The sequence below is a fragment of the Alligator mississippiensis genome, chromosome 8, assembly GCF_030867095.1.
Source record: "Alligator mississippiensis isolate rAllMis1 chromosome 8, rAllMis1, whole genome shotgun sequence".
NCBI lineage: Eukaryota > Metazoa > Chordata > Crocodylia > Alligatoridae > Alligator > Alligator mississippiensis.
This window is the reverse complement of record NC_081831.1, coordinates 66989826-67004533: the sequence shown is the minus strand read 5'-3', so window position 1 is coordinate 67004533 and position 14708 is coordinate 66989826.

The window sequence follows — 14708 nt, the reverse complement described above, 5'->3', positions numbered from 1 at the left end:
GGTGGTAGGGGAGGCTGGGGCCAGCACTGTGCTGGCCCCAGCAGCCTTACCTGGGGTCCTGGGGGGCTCCTGGGTCTGCAGCAGCGATGATCCTGCCAGGTGGAGCCTGGCTGGCAGCCGCAGTGTGGCTCCGGGTGGCCCGGCTCTGCTTTTCATTGACATGCACTGCCTGTGTTTGCGCTGCTCCATTTTTTCCTCCCACCCCATGGGTATTTTTGACCCCTGGATATCCAGGGGTCAAAAAAACCCATGGAAAAAAAATGGAGCCTTGCACGCACGGGCCTTTGCAGTGCAGAGAACACCTGAATCTGCGGCATGTAGGGCTGCAGATGTGTTTGCAATGCCAAATACTGTACGGCCACACTCATCTGGATGTGCCTTATGAGGCTATAAATATTTTCTTGTGTATTTTCTTGTGTTCTTCATTTTCTCATGATAAATGAGCTCTTTGTCTAGATAACTGTTTACACTGTTTTCTTTTGAATCCGAATTTTTGGGCTGCTCAGTGATATCCTGTGACAATCTCACAAGCTAATTAAGCAGCTTTCAATTGCTTATGTAGCATCCACTACTGTATAGGAATTGTATGTAAATATTATTGTTTAAAAATGACTATTTACCTTGAATAAGACACTTTGATGGGATGCACAGTGAACATATCTCATGATACACACCCATCTATTTATATTAAAATATATGCAGTCTTTTTTGAGGGGTTTGCTTCTTGGATACATATTTCAAGTTATTCTCATTGACAGAAACCCCCAAATGTACCAAAACATTACTGGCATGAGTTAAAATAGTGATCAGATGCAGCACTCACCCCAACAGTTGTGCAACTCTGTTGTGTTAAGAACTTGCACAGATATGCCTAGAAGCAGAATGCCAGCACCTGGGACCTCCCCAAACATACACAGACTGCTGGGCCCTATATATAAATGGGTGTCAAAAAACCACACAGTAAGCCAAACAGTCTGTGGATGCACATTTTGCTGTTGCTGAAACATGAGAAAGCTTCTGGTTACACTTGTGGGAAATTTTCACTATGAAACGTGAAAACATGTAATACATGTCTGTTTTCAATACCAACACCAAGAGCCCCCAGGGTCAAGGAAAGGTTGACCTAAGGTTTAGGTGTGTTTCCAGCAAATGACAGTAGAGTGGTATCTTTCTATCAAACCTTGTCAGGCCTTGCACTTCCAGTCCTTAGGTGAAGTGTGGTCATGTGGCCGGGTGAATTTGAGGGTCTCAGCACAGAACACAAGGTAAAATCCAAGTCAGTCAAATCCCTAAGAAAACAGTTAGTATGGAGCCATGTGGTTTCTTCTATTTATTTATTTGATTTATATCTCACACTATCCATAAAGGTTCAGAGCAGCTTTTTCTCTCTCATTTCAGGACTGACTCTACCTGAACCTCTCTACAATCATTGCCCTGTGTACACGGGAGCTTTGGGTCTGGCAGATGGTTAGTCTAAAAAGAGAAACAGGGTCCTTTTTATGTGAGCAAACAGCTCTGTGTGTTCCTGATCTTATATTTGCTCATTGCTTCTGCGTTTCAGTGCAATTGCACGGTGTGAGCGATGGGCATTTGGTATTTGAGCTTCATTTCCTGCTCAGCACTCTCCTTCCCTTCCCATCACTCATTACATCAGCAAGTTCTGCTGCTACATGCATCTTCATTTTTTATTCCTTAAAACCTTCCGGTGTAGCCATTTCTTACTCAACCATTCCCTTACACATTCATTATGAGTACAATTAATTTCACCCACCTCCGTCCATGAGTGAATGGAATTTATATGGCTCAAATGGGCAAGGAGATTGGTGCAGCTGGAAGGACTGAACACCTCCCACTGAGGCGTTTCCTTCCAGTGACAGCTTTGTAATCTGCCTTTAGTCCAAACCAGAAGCACCAGGGGGGGAAACTGGTCCTGGGGGCAGGTTACAAAGAGCAGTGCTATGCTCTTCAGTCTTCAATACTGAAATACCCTACTGAAGGCAAGCAAAATTCCCCTTAAGCTGCTACCATGGGCGACTGGTGCATCCTGACCCTGGAGGGGCACCAGATCACTGACCAGGGGACGGGGGTCCTGCAGCAGCTGATTGCTGAGCCAGTGATGAAACTGGAAATGCACTTCTGGTTTCGTGGCTGGCGCTTCCAGGGGGTGCACGCCCAATCGCAGGGGATGCATGTACACCCACGTGCACCCCCTATGCATTGCCAAACTGCTAAAACTGCTACGTCCCATTGTGGAGGGCATTAGGCCCACTGCATCTGCAGACCTTCCCAGTCTACCCCCAGTGTGGGGCCAGCAGAGACATGTCTACTTCAGCATGCCAGGGGTGTAGTGACTTTTTTCTGTGAGCACTGCACTGTCAGCGTCTTCCTTTTTCGTTCTGCTTTTCACCCCTCCCTCTGTCCAGATAGCATGGCAGCTGGCTGTGGTGCTACTGACACACTGAAGGCAAATACTTAAACTTTTACTCCAAAGCTACTCAGGTAGTTTCATGGACGAGAGGGCCAGGAGAGACCAGAAGATCATGTAATGACCTTTCTGGCAGCCCTAGGAGCTCCAGATCAAGATAAAACCTTCAGGCTCCTCAGTCTGCGATGGCATCTCCTCAGACACATGGGGAGCCCTGGGTGAAGTGACCACTGCCCCAAATTTTTGGGACAGTCCTAAATTTCACAGCTGCATTCAGATGTCCCCCAGGAGTCCCTGAAATACTAACTTCATCTAAAATTTGAAAAATTGGTCCTGAATCACCCCACACTCCTGCATTGAGCTCTCTTGTGACACCCCTTGGCTTTGTGCTACAACTATTGAGAAGTTTCTGGTTCAGGCTAAATTAGTTCTGGCTCTGGACATCTGTAATAGGCCTCAGATCTGCGTGGCCTAGATTTTGGCTCCCCAAAACTGATCCTTTTACCCCCTCCCCCCCTCCCCCATTCAAACACATCACATCTCTGATCTGAGACAGGCTGAGCTGCCCCTGTCTCAGAGGAACCCACGGGGATGCCTCTGACTCCATGAAACAAGGTCTTTTTGTAATTATTAGTTTAAAATCTATGAGTAGGGTGGCCCAAACTTGAAGGGGTTCAGAACCCAGCTAAGACCACGTAGACAATTACACCACACTTACCACCACAGACTCTAAGGGCCTGGTATTGCATTTATCTCCACACACAAAGACTGTGTGTGAGAGAAAGCAACACATCCGGTAAGAAGTGTTTGCAAATTGGGGTTCTTGGTGTCCAAACTGTCAAGGTTAAAGCACCAGCAGAAGACAAGGGATGCTGAAGACTTTACCCAAGCTATTTGGTCCATCCCAGCTGCAATCACAATGCCAGAAAAGTGTAATAAATAAATACATTCAGGTCCCTTTAAAATAGGAAACCGCAAGCAAACAGGGAACACCTCAGGCATAGATCACAGTCCTCACTGGGGAAAATACAGTGGTGGGAACCCAGCCCAGAAGCGCACAACTCAGACTTCACGGAGGGCTCCTGGCAAGGCGCACTGCCCACTGGAGGGCAGGTGTGAGCAGGATCAGCTCTGCTGGGGGGTAAACCCTCAGCATATCTGCAGGCAGGAAAGCACAAGCAGATTAACAAACTACCTCCTAGCAGTAACACAGGATTCACTGCTTGGCTTTTCAGTTCCTTTTTAATTTAATGAAGTGGTTTAATGCAGAATTATGGTGGGACACTGGGATGGCCCCAGCAGGCCTTATGTTGTCCTCTTCTGGCTGCAACAGTGTCTTTTAATGAATGAAATATTATCTTTAACCCTGATTTTCTGTTCCCTCCCTTGGCAGTGCACATCTCTGCCTCAGCCTTCTCTATCCTGCAGCTGCAAGAGAAACAACTCTTCAGACCTCTCTCTCCCCAGGAGAGCGAGCCCTGAGAATTTCAGCCTGTCCTCTGGTACTTGAGCTGCCAGCTCCGCTCTGCGTATAGGGTCAGTTGTACTCTCTCTCTTGCTCAGACTCAGGTTTCCTTTGGCTCTCAGCACCAGCTTCTATGTTTTTGTCTGCTGCATAGAGACCTCGTAACTCACAGTTACAATTCCCAGGCCAGTCAACACTTCAGCTCCTTGCATTTGAATACCGTGTATTACTGTTGACTTCAATTAAATCATGATGCTGGCATAGAAAAGTGTTCAAAAATGATAAACGGAGCCCGATCCAATGTTAGGCTCAGTATCAGACAGGTCAGAGCACAACCACCTCCCCCATAGGTTAGCACTTGAGTTTTCCATTCTTGCTGCATTGGCTTAAATTGCTCCAGCTTTCTCCTTGCTTGATTCCCTTGAGTTTGGTCTTGTTGCATAGGGGGAAAATACAAACCACATTTCCAGATTTGTCTTTCCAGACCGCATTTGTAAGGAGAATGTGAGCCATCTCACCCTCCCCCTAATTTGGGGCTTGCAAGGAATAATGGATGCAACTTTGCAAGTGTCAGTCATCACAAGTACATATAATAGCACCAGTGAGGCAAACTGGTTGGTTTTGGGTGCAGACAGCTAGCAAGCAATAGTGTAACAAGCAGTGGGCAACTGGTGCACAAACCCCAGGCACCCACTTAGAGGGGGCCCAAGAATGGCAGCTACTGCAGCTCACCCAAACCCTGGATGTTACACCTCTGCTAGCAAGGCATCCAAATACTTTCATCATTGTTTTGCAGATGGAAAATGGAGAGCCAGGTTTCCAATTTTGGTGCTTAGTATCCTAAAACTCAAGAGAGCTAGTCTCAAGGGAGCCAAACTTCTTGGACATTTTCCTTCTTTTATTTACACTGCTCCTAACACACCTGCATATAGCCGGACTCCAGCCCACCTTACAGAAGTCAGTGCTAATCGACAGTCTTCTTCTTAGTGGGCTCTTACCAATAGGGATGCCAATGGTGCCTTCACCTCTGTGACACAATGGTTCATTGTGTCATTGCAGTGCAAGGCCATCAAACAGCCACACAATATCAGAAAGTGACAGTGTTCCTCAATACAGGAAAGATGTATTGAGGGACTTTAACACTCTGAGCACTTAACATGCAAGATGTAAGGGGATCCTGTAGTAACAGGAACACTCCTGCTGAATCACAAGTGAGTGACATTGGAGTATCTCCCTCCCACACACAAATGCACACTTATTTTGCACTGATTGTCACTTCAATGACTCCTTTCTAGTCCTTTCAGGCAAGGCAGAATGTTTCCCGTTCAGAGAATTTATCCTCTTTTTACAGTAGATTATCCAAAGCCCCTTAGACACTTCCCCATTCCTTGCCTGGCTAGTGAAATGAGTCTCACCTGAGACAGCAGGGAATCTGATATGCGGTGACAGTCACAAGCCAAAGAACAAAGAACATCGATGAACATCAGTAGCAGTGAGAATGATCTCAATATCCTGCTGCCAAAGAAGCATGCATGAAGCATGAAGAGTGACACTTTCAGACTATGGAAATGTGTGAACTTTGTGATTGCCGTACTGAGCAAAATTGGTGCAGATTTCCTTTGACGGCAATTATTCCTATGTGAGCTTTGTGACACCATAGGGTGCTATGCCTACTCTGTAAAAGTGTGAGTTCAAAACCTGCTCTGGACTCATACCAAAGGCTGCCACCAGTTGACCCAGCTGTATGTGGGTAGTTGGGGAGCAAAAGGCAGCTGGAAGTGATGCTAGCTACATTATTGCCTTGAGTTCCATTGGCTACACAAACTGATGTGCCTCAGCCTTGCTAGTTTTATCAACTACTAAGTCTGGGAAGACCTTTGACTTTGTGTCATTGCAGAAGAATTAAGGCTAAGACTGTCCTTTTAAGGAGAAAGACACTTCATTTTTAGAGCAACAGCTTATGCACGTACAGACAATATTTGTTGGCAGAAGAGTTCATTTTTATCGCAGATTACCTGTAACAAACTGACTGTAATTTTTATGCAAAGTGTAACTAAACGGGGGGGAGTCATAGTCACTGGATATTAACTGTACTTATGTCCAAAAATATGAGAGATTTCTATGAATCAAATTGGAACGTGTCGGGTAGGTACAATAACATTACAAGGGGTAAAAATCCTCCTGGCTGCCAGGTTGGCAGAAATTATCAGAAATAAATCTAAATCCCCTTTCAAAGAACTGTAGGGGCATCCAGCACAGGTGGGGGGCATGACGGGGTTTCACTGGCAAAGGAAAGTGCCAGGGACAGGAAAATGGACTGCAGCAGTCTTTAATTGCATTGGATACAACAGTTCCTCTGTTCTCTGTTATAGGGGAAAACCTACTCTTTTTTCAGCTGAAGACACAGGAAACTCAATTAAACCAAATACCCCAGCAAATACAAGGGTTGTCCTTTCTTAAAGGCAAGAATGGGTACAGGAATAATGGCTGTATACACTTAAGTGTTACCCATGTGGTAGCTTTAATTAATTGTAAGCAACGTGATTGGGTTCCCATGGCTTCAAGATCTGCCCATCCCACCAGAGCCAGACAGGATCATTTCAGAGAGTGAATTACTCTCTTTTCCTCTGCAGTATCTCACTATTTGCATATGACTTCTTGTGAAAATGAAACCTTTATTTGCCCATCTTGGAGATGTCTCTGTTGTTGATTTTGTCTAATATGTGATTATGCTTTGGCCATGTCTGATGTTCTTCTGAATCCCAAAGGAAAATGAAACAAGGAGAATCATTTTGGAAGTGTATTGCCTAACCCCTAGTTAACTATGTGTTACCTATAGTAATGGGGGTGTGAGTTAGGAAATGGAGGCCTCTCAGATTTTACAGCTGCCATTCAAATCATGAGACCACCCTCTCTCAAAAGTATGCAGTGGATTATGTCCAGTCCTGGAAGAGCCCAGACAAGCAAATATATGAGAAAAGCTCTAAAGATTGCTTTGTTCCAGAACAAAAGATCTGTGTCTAGTGGGAAAAAAAAGGTGGAGTGGAAAAGAAATATTGTTCTTTAGTTCCAGAATTGTCCAAAATATCTACTCTGGTCCCTCTTTCCACAGCAAAGCCACAAACCACAGCCAGAAAGCACCCTAAGAAAAACACCCTATAATATGCTTGAGATAAAGGAGTGAAATGCTACCAGTATGGAAAAGCCATTTCTCATAGGCTCCACTCTGGCAAGCCTCCCACATAGATCTGGAGGCCAAATTCTGACACAAAAAACTCACAGAGTTAAGTCCTGATGGTCATACCGACTGTCTGGCCCATAGAAGTCCCCATGAAGATGTTTTTCAATTTTTCTTCATTCTCGAATCCCCAGTGACTACACGGAGAGTTTTATTTGGGCGAGGACAGAGGAAAAAAATAAACAAGGATCTCTGGATTTAGCTCAATTCAAGCATTTTGCTTAAGTGAATTTGTATAAAGACTTAGATCTATTTGTTTTATTGAAACAGGAAAATGCATGGAAGGTGGAGGGCTGCATGGAATTGTCCATGGCTGCCCTGGAAATGACTATCCCAGGCGACTAGGTTCAAAAGGAAAAAACTAAGGGAGAACCTCATGTTCTGGCACAGGAAAACAGGTTCCAGCATCCCAGATCGCTTGCGAGCTACAGACAGCCCCAGAAGAGCAGCTGCATTTTCCTCTACTACCACTAGCTCTGTGTTTATTCAAATTATCTCTGTATATTCATAATTAGCCAGAAATTTATTTCAAACCAGTCATAGGATATGATATGCTTTAAATATCAGTGTCTAGCCCAGGGTTCAAATTACATTTTGACTAGGGGGTGGTCTTAAAAAAATTAAACTTGTTCATTGATTAACAAGTCCATCTAAGTGAAGGAGCAATCTGATCGACACACCAGGTTATGATTTTCAAATCTTAATGGAGGGCTCTCATCTCTTATGGCGGGGGCTTAGCCCTCCCTTCTCCCCCCGCCCCCTCTGAGTTCCTCAATTCCTACTAGCTACACTTCTCAAAGACACCACTTGCTTTAAAAACTTCAGCCTCAGCAGCAAATGCCTGGCAAATCAGATAGCAGGGGAATCAAATTTACACACAGCTTTATAGACATGGCAGAGGCGGTTGCTTCAAGAATCATTAAGTGCTGCACTTTTTCAAAAGATAGGTAGGTCACATATGCTGAATGATGCCAGAGCCAACATATATGATGAAGAGGAAGGGAGCACTGGCTAAGTGCTACCTGCTCAGGGAGTAGGCTGGACCCTGCAGCAGGGAAGGGGATGAGAGGAGAAAAGCATGGCACTATATAGGAGTTATTGTTCTGAAGAAGCTAAAAGGTGCAGCAGGGCACTCTCATCAAATGCCTGAGACACTTTCACAGAGATTTGCCAGATGGAGTTTATTTGTGAATGATAAATGGACTGTTTGTATTAAAGCAGGCAACATCCTCATTGCAATTAGATGGAAGCTAAGACTAACGTATTCACCTGGGTTATTTTTTTATAGAACTGTGGAGAAATCCTTGGTTATTTACTTGGACCCTGATTCAAAGACAACTGAAAATGACCCTGATTGCATTGGGCTTTGGATCATAGCAAAGACTTGTAGAAACAAATTGCTCTTAAATGTAAAGCACTAGCATCGCTGTAGGTCCGGTCCTCCCTCCAGGGCACAGGGAGTGGCCCTTTGAAGTGAAGAGGATTATTCAGAGCAAGGTTGTTAGCATGGAGCCCTGCATGCAAATCCAGGACATCACAAACACTTGATGCTCATGCTCCATTTGTAAAAGGAAATCAAAGTTCACAGCACATTTTCTGCTATTTAGTATTTGCTTCTTTTCTTGATTATGTCCAGCCTGTCATTAGTAATATAGATTCAGCAGGGGAAAATGTCTGCAAAGGGGCTGCCTGGAGAACCAGGTCAACCATTTCCCTTTCATTTAAAGTGACTGGCGACCCAGGAGCAGGAGCTGACATGAACTGGGAACAGACATATTCTTGACATCACAATGTCGATAAGTTAGCAAGTTGCCATCAGCATTTCCATAAGGCATGAAGAGACAACAACAAGTGTGTTTCAGAGACTGGTGCATACTTTGAACAGATACTGCTATGGAAGCCTGTAATGGTTTAACATTTCATATTCTCCCTAACGGTTAGCTGAGGCTTTAATTCTGCTCTGGATACATATTCCCAAGTTCCATTTCCTTTGGTGGGAATTACATGAGAGAACAGAATCGGATCCTGGATGCCTGTATATAATTTAAACCCCGCTGAAACAGTAAAAGAACCTTGCCCAGATCAATGTCCATTGCCATTAAGAACCTGCTCTGGTCTCAAGAAGCAACTTGTGCCATAGCAAACGAGATCCAGTAAATAGCTGGGTGCAGATTCCTTCCTGACATAACTCCTGCTGCCATAAGCAAACATTTGGTCATGTCTGATGCTATGGAAAGGAAACATGGTTTTAGCAGGGACTTTAGCTCATATTGTCTTCTTTTGTTTGTTGGCCAGTGGGTAGCCTCAATTTCAGGCAATAACTTTCTGTTGCTTTAGTCTGTTGTTGCCCTTGACTTTCACAGCCATAAGTCTTTATATTGCAGGAGGGTTTTTATCACAGTACAAAGATGTTAAGCACAGTCAGACCAAAATTGCTGGCTATATTGAAATCAGACTGGATTCGCTGCTCAGATACATGCTTTCATTATTGCCCCACATTTGCTGGGACCATTTTTGTTTGGGGTATTGACTAGTAAAATAATCCTTATCCACTGTTGACTTTCACAAAGGATTGTGACACCCACTTTCAGGCCTCTATGCTACAAGGCAACACAGATGTCTCAACTGAATTACAGATGGAGAGTCATGTTGATGAGGGATCCCAGGTGGATAACTGACTCTCCCTCCTGAGTGAGGTCACGGGTCCCACTTTACACTGCTCACGTCCTCCTTCTAAAAGCGGAAGCATTGGAGCAGTAGTATAACTATGGTGCAGTGAGCAAGGCACTAGCCGTAGGCATTATGAGTGGGTACCAGAACTGCTCTCCCCAGGAGTCTTTGGCACAGCAGGTGCAGCCCTGCACTGCCCTTGCCCAGCTGTAGAAGCCAGACAGCACAGCACTGCATCAAGCAGTGTATCTGGAAATGATGGCCCCCAACCCCTGCCCTGGGAGCCTTTGTCAGAGCAGGCACAGCTCTGCACCCAGTATGCATGTATCAGGAGCAGGGTTTTGGCCACCCAGCAGAGCGGATGCTGTGAACATATACAACCCCCATGCACCCTCCTCACCTTTTGCCCAGCAGTTCAGCAGCACACTAGGGCAGACTCACGTGGCCAGAACCCTCCATCTGGGCTTAGCCACACACCCACTCCCTGACACCAGAGCGGTCAGCCAGGGCCAGCTGACCCTTCACCCCTTCTGATATAAACCCCTGGTCCAGAAGAAGAAGTGTCTGGGTAACAGAGACTCAACCTTGTACCTGGGCTGCTGCACCCTTGTGCAGCTTGGGCTGCCTCTGGCTTTCTGATGGATTCCCTGGATACTGACCCAGCCCAGGTTGGCTTGACCCTCTGGCTCCCTGGCCCAGCTCTGGTTTGATCTCTTGGATACCTGAACTGGGTAGCTGCCTGACCTCACACTGTGCTCAACCCTGTGGATCCCTGACTTGGTTCTCCAGACAAATCTCCTGGCTTCTGGTTTCCCTACACTCCCCTCATATCTTGGTTGCTCCTCACCCTGGGTGATCCCCAAACCTGGCTGCCCATGGCCTGGCATGACACCAAGCCCAGAAATACCTGCCCCTGGCACACCCAGGAGCACTGGCAGTCTAGGAGTGTTGGCAGTCTTGAACCAGCTCCAGTGCGGTGCTGGGACCAGGGCAATCAACTGATTGTCAGTCTCAACCCCAACACTGCTTTCCCAGGAGCAATAGCTCCAGATAAGTCAATACAATTGCTACAATACAATTTCACTTTGATTTGTTTTACTGCTTGAACATGTGGACACTTTCACTATAAATGCCCATTAACACACCCTAAGTATAATGTTCATTATGGCCCTAAGACTTCCCTTCCCTTCAGCTACGCTCCCACCCCCCACATCTACAGTGGTTGGCATATCCCTGCATTCCTCCCCATTCACTGTGGATGCTCAAGGAGCTTCCTGTGCTTCTTCGCGGGGATGGGCTGAAGGTCAAAGGAAATGTGGTTGGAACAAAATACAAGTGTAGTGTGCTAGTCCAGGATTATGCTTTCTAGGGGACCATTCCAGCTGTTATTAATTAGGGCAGCCCTGTGACCTGAGCCCAAAATCTTTCCATTTGTCACAGAGGATCATGTCCTGCTCACTTCACTCATTTAAGCCTCATCACAATAAGGTGGAAACACATTATTATTATTACCATTGCAGCCACACTGAGTGTTAATGACTTGTGTATGGTGGTTAGATTATGGCATCTACAGTCCTTTAGTCATCTGCAGATAGGTGCACAATTCCCCTGGTGTCCCAGTCCTGGGAGAGACAACACAAAGTGAGGGCAAGTATTTGCAATGCAGGGACATAACATAAGTAAGGGACAGTTCTGGGAACAGTCGTCTGTACTGAGCGTCAGGAAGTCTCAGGCGTTGTGGTCATGCTCTTGGATTAGAAGGCATAGTAAAAAGTGGGTGAGTAAAGAATGAACGTGTCTGAGGGAACACAGGCTTAAGCACAGTCTTCAGCATGCTAATGAATTGCTCAGCAATACACTTGTCTCAGGCCCTACTTGTCTTAAAAGGCAGGGACAGCCTGACAGCTGCAGAGCCGCAGTCACATAAATGCAAAGTGAGTGGCCCCTGAGCTTCCTGTCCTGCTCATCGCTTTTTACCCTGCATTTTTATGCATAACACTTGGCTGCCGAGGCCAGCTGTGGCTCTGGCCAGCGTATTGGCTCTTTAAGAATGGCAGATTCTTTCCCCAAACAACCCTGTTACCTGCGCACGTTCAGAGTCATCTCTGAGTATAAGAATAACAAAATAAAAGTTTTTAGTATTCGTTATTCCTTCAGACCGCACAAAGCTGGGAGTGGAGTTCTCCCTTGATTCATGCAATGAAACTGCGAATGCAGAATTCCCATAACGTAATTCTCAAAGAACCTGGCTGGACTCTCAGATCCTGGGTTCTTTGCAGGAAACAGCAGTAAAAAAAGAAAAGAAAAAGAAAAATCCTTGTTCTCCTCTGATAGACTGGGCACATTTGGTGTGAGATCACTGAGAGTCTGTTGGAAGTTGGAGTCAGACTCTTCCTTTGATTTAGGATTGACAGGGAAATGACTGTTTAATCACATAGGCCCCAGCCACATGTTACATGTATTATGTTATTAACTGGTTAATCTCATAATAAATGTAGACAGGCCACATGGTCGGATAAGGTAATTATCACACCATAAAAATATCCATCCAATATCATAAAAAGAGCCAGCCTGCCACAAAGTTAGTGCTTGAAAATGTATAACAACTTTATAGCTGGTTTCTATCCAACTTTAATTTGAACATGTAGCACGGCCCTAGTAAGACTGAAGTATTGGCTGGTTTCTGTTAGTATCCAGTACCAAACAGATTTTAAAAAGGTATGAGACCTCTATAGAGCGTACAGCTGGGACAGTCTGCCCTAATGCAAGCCTCACCTTGCTGAAGGTGGGAGGGCAGTTCCTACAAACACTATTAAGCACACACAGGAACAGAAAAGGGAAAGGAAAAGGTGGAGGCAAGCAAATATGAACCTGCAGCAATAACCGCACATTTCTACAGCTTGAGAGACCCTTTCACACACATTCGCACACCTTCTTTATTGTCTTTGTTCACCATTGCCCAGCGAGGAAGCTGTATTTAGCAGGCTGCTTTGCAGGAAGAATGGAGACTTGCTCTTTCCCTTGGAAGGAGCATGATTTAAGTTTTAATGCAACATCTGCAGGGCAGTCTTGAGGCTTTGTAGCTGATGCCTGCGCTTCAGACAAAGCTGAGTTTCTAGGAACCAACAGCTCAGGAGCATGAATCTAGGGCCAAGAGCACCATCCCTTTCGTTAGCATGCTTTGATTTGTATTCTTTCCTCATGTTGTGCCACATCACTGCTGGGCTCTGTGAAACAGCTACCCTCAGCAATGGCTGCTCTTCCATGTTAGGCAAAGCGATTCTGGAAGGAATAGCCTAAAAGCACTTTGGGTTCCTCAGGGATAAGAGAGAATGTTGTTTCTCAGCCTCTTGTAGGCTCAGATCAGCCAAGGGACTATTATTATTACTTTGCAAGACTGTTTATGTTAGGATAAATGAGGGCTCAGCAGCCTTACAGCCAGCCCTAATGCTACCAAGTGAATGCAGACATCCAAGGGCATAGAAGCTCCAGCAGTTACCTTCTCTGATGTGATTCTTGGGTCCGGTGCCTTTTTTTCAGGCACTGAATTGAAATATCTATTATCATTACATACTAATTAAACGAGGGACTACGGGAGTTTTCCCTTTCTCTGTAGCAGGAGGCATGGTCTTTTTCATTGGATCTCTCAAGCATGTTTTAACAAACTATTTGTCCTTGAACTGGTAAGACATGGACAAGTGCCCTCATCCCCCTGCTTTATGTGTGGCAAGACAGGGTGTTTTGACGGTCCTGGCCTGGTGGTTGTGCAAGAGGATTGTTCATGCAGCTTTAAGAACAGGTTAGACAAATACTTGTCCAAGATGGTTTAGATAGGAATGATTCTGCCTTTAGCAGGGGGTTGGACTTTCTGGTCTCCTGAGGTCTCTTCCAGCCCTACTTTTCTATGGTTCTATGAAAGGAGCAGGATTGACAGTCCTATATTTATCCACAAATCTGGGACACGAACATGAACTTCCCCAGCCAGAGCCAGCCAGAGAGGCGAGTGACATAGGTAATTGCCCAGGGGGGTGCCACACACACATGCACACACATGCACACGCACATACATGCACATGTGTGAGCAACCCATGCTCACAACAGCGCTCTCCCCCTGCCCCATGCCAGCTGACCCCAACCCAGGCAGAGGAGCGGTGTAGCCCAGCCCAGCCCCCACTTCCAGCAACTGCTCAGGAGGAGCCAAGCTGGGTGGTGGATGCAGGAGCTGCAGCGGTGCTCACCCACCTGCCTGCCTGGCGCACCATGCCTCTCCACCTCCCTAACAGACTGCGCCCTGCCTGCCCGCCTCTTCCTGAAGCAGTGCCACTGACTTGGGAGGAAGGTGGGGTGGGGGCAAAATACAAGTTCACCCAGGGCACCATTTTCCCTAAGGCTGGCTCTGTCCCCAGTAAGCCTCAGGACCAAGACCCCAGATGCAGTACTCCAGTCTGAATGTGCAGTCCAGGTTTCATGGCCCATTCCTTCTTGGGTAGCTCTATAGAGAGTGCTAGTTGGTGCCAACTGTGAAGCAGTAGGAACTGGACTGAAATCACATAGGCTAGGTACACACATTACATTTTTACCAATATAAGTGATCAGAAATTGGTCTATCCAGAACAGAAGCTTGGCACGCAATACCCTTAATGGAACACAAGTTCGGCACACATAGACTACTTAAAAACGGTGGAACCCAGACTAAGATTTGTGCCCCCAACAAAGGGCGGATGTGTGTTCGGGTTGCTGCTGATCTAAACCACACTGCTTTCAGAAAACCACGTAACTTTGATCAGTTCCACCTCAGGCTTTTTGAACATCTGTACCTAGCCCTACAGACTATCATTGACCAAAAGATGGTGGCCTTTGAGTGCAGCTATCAGTTAAAACCCTTTAAAGCAAAAGGCCTGCTTAAGATA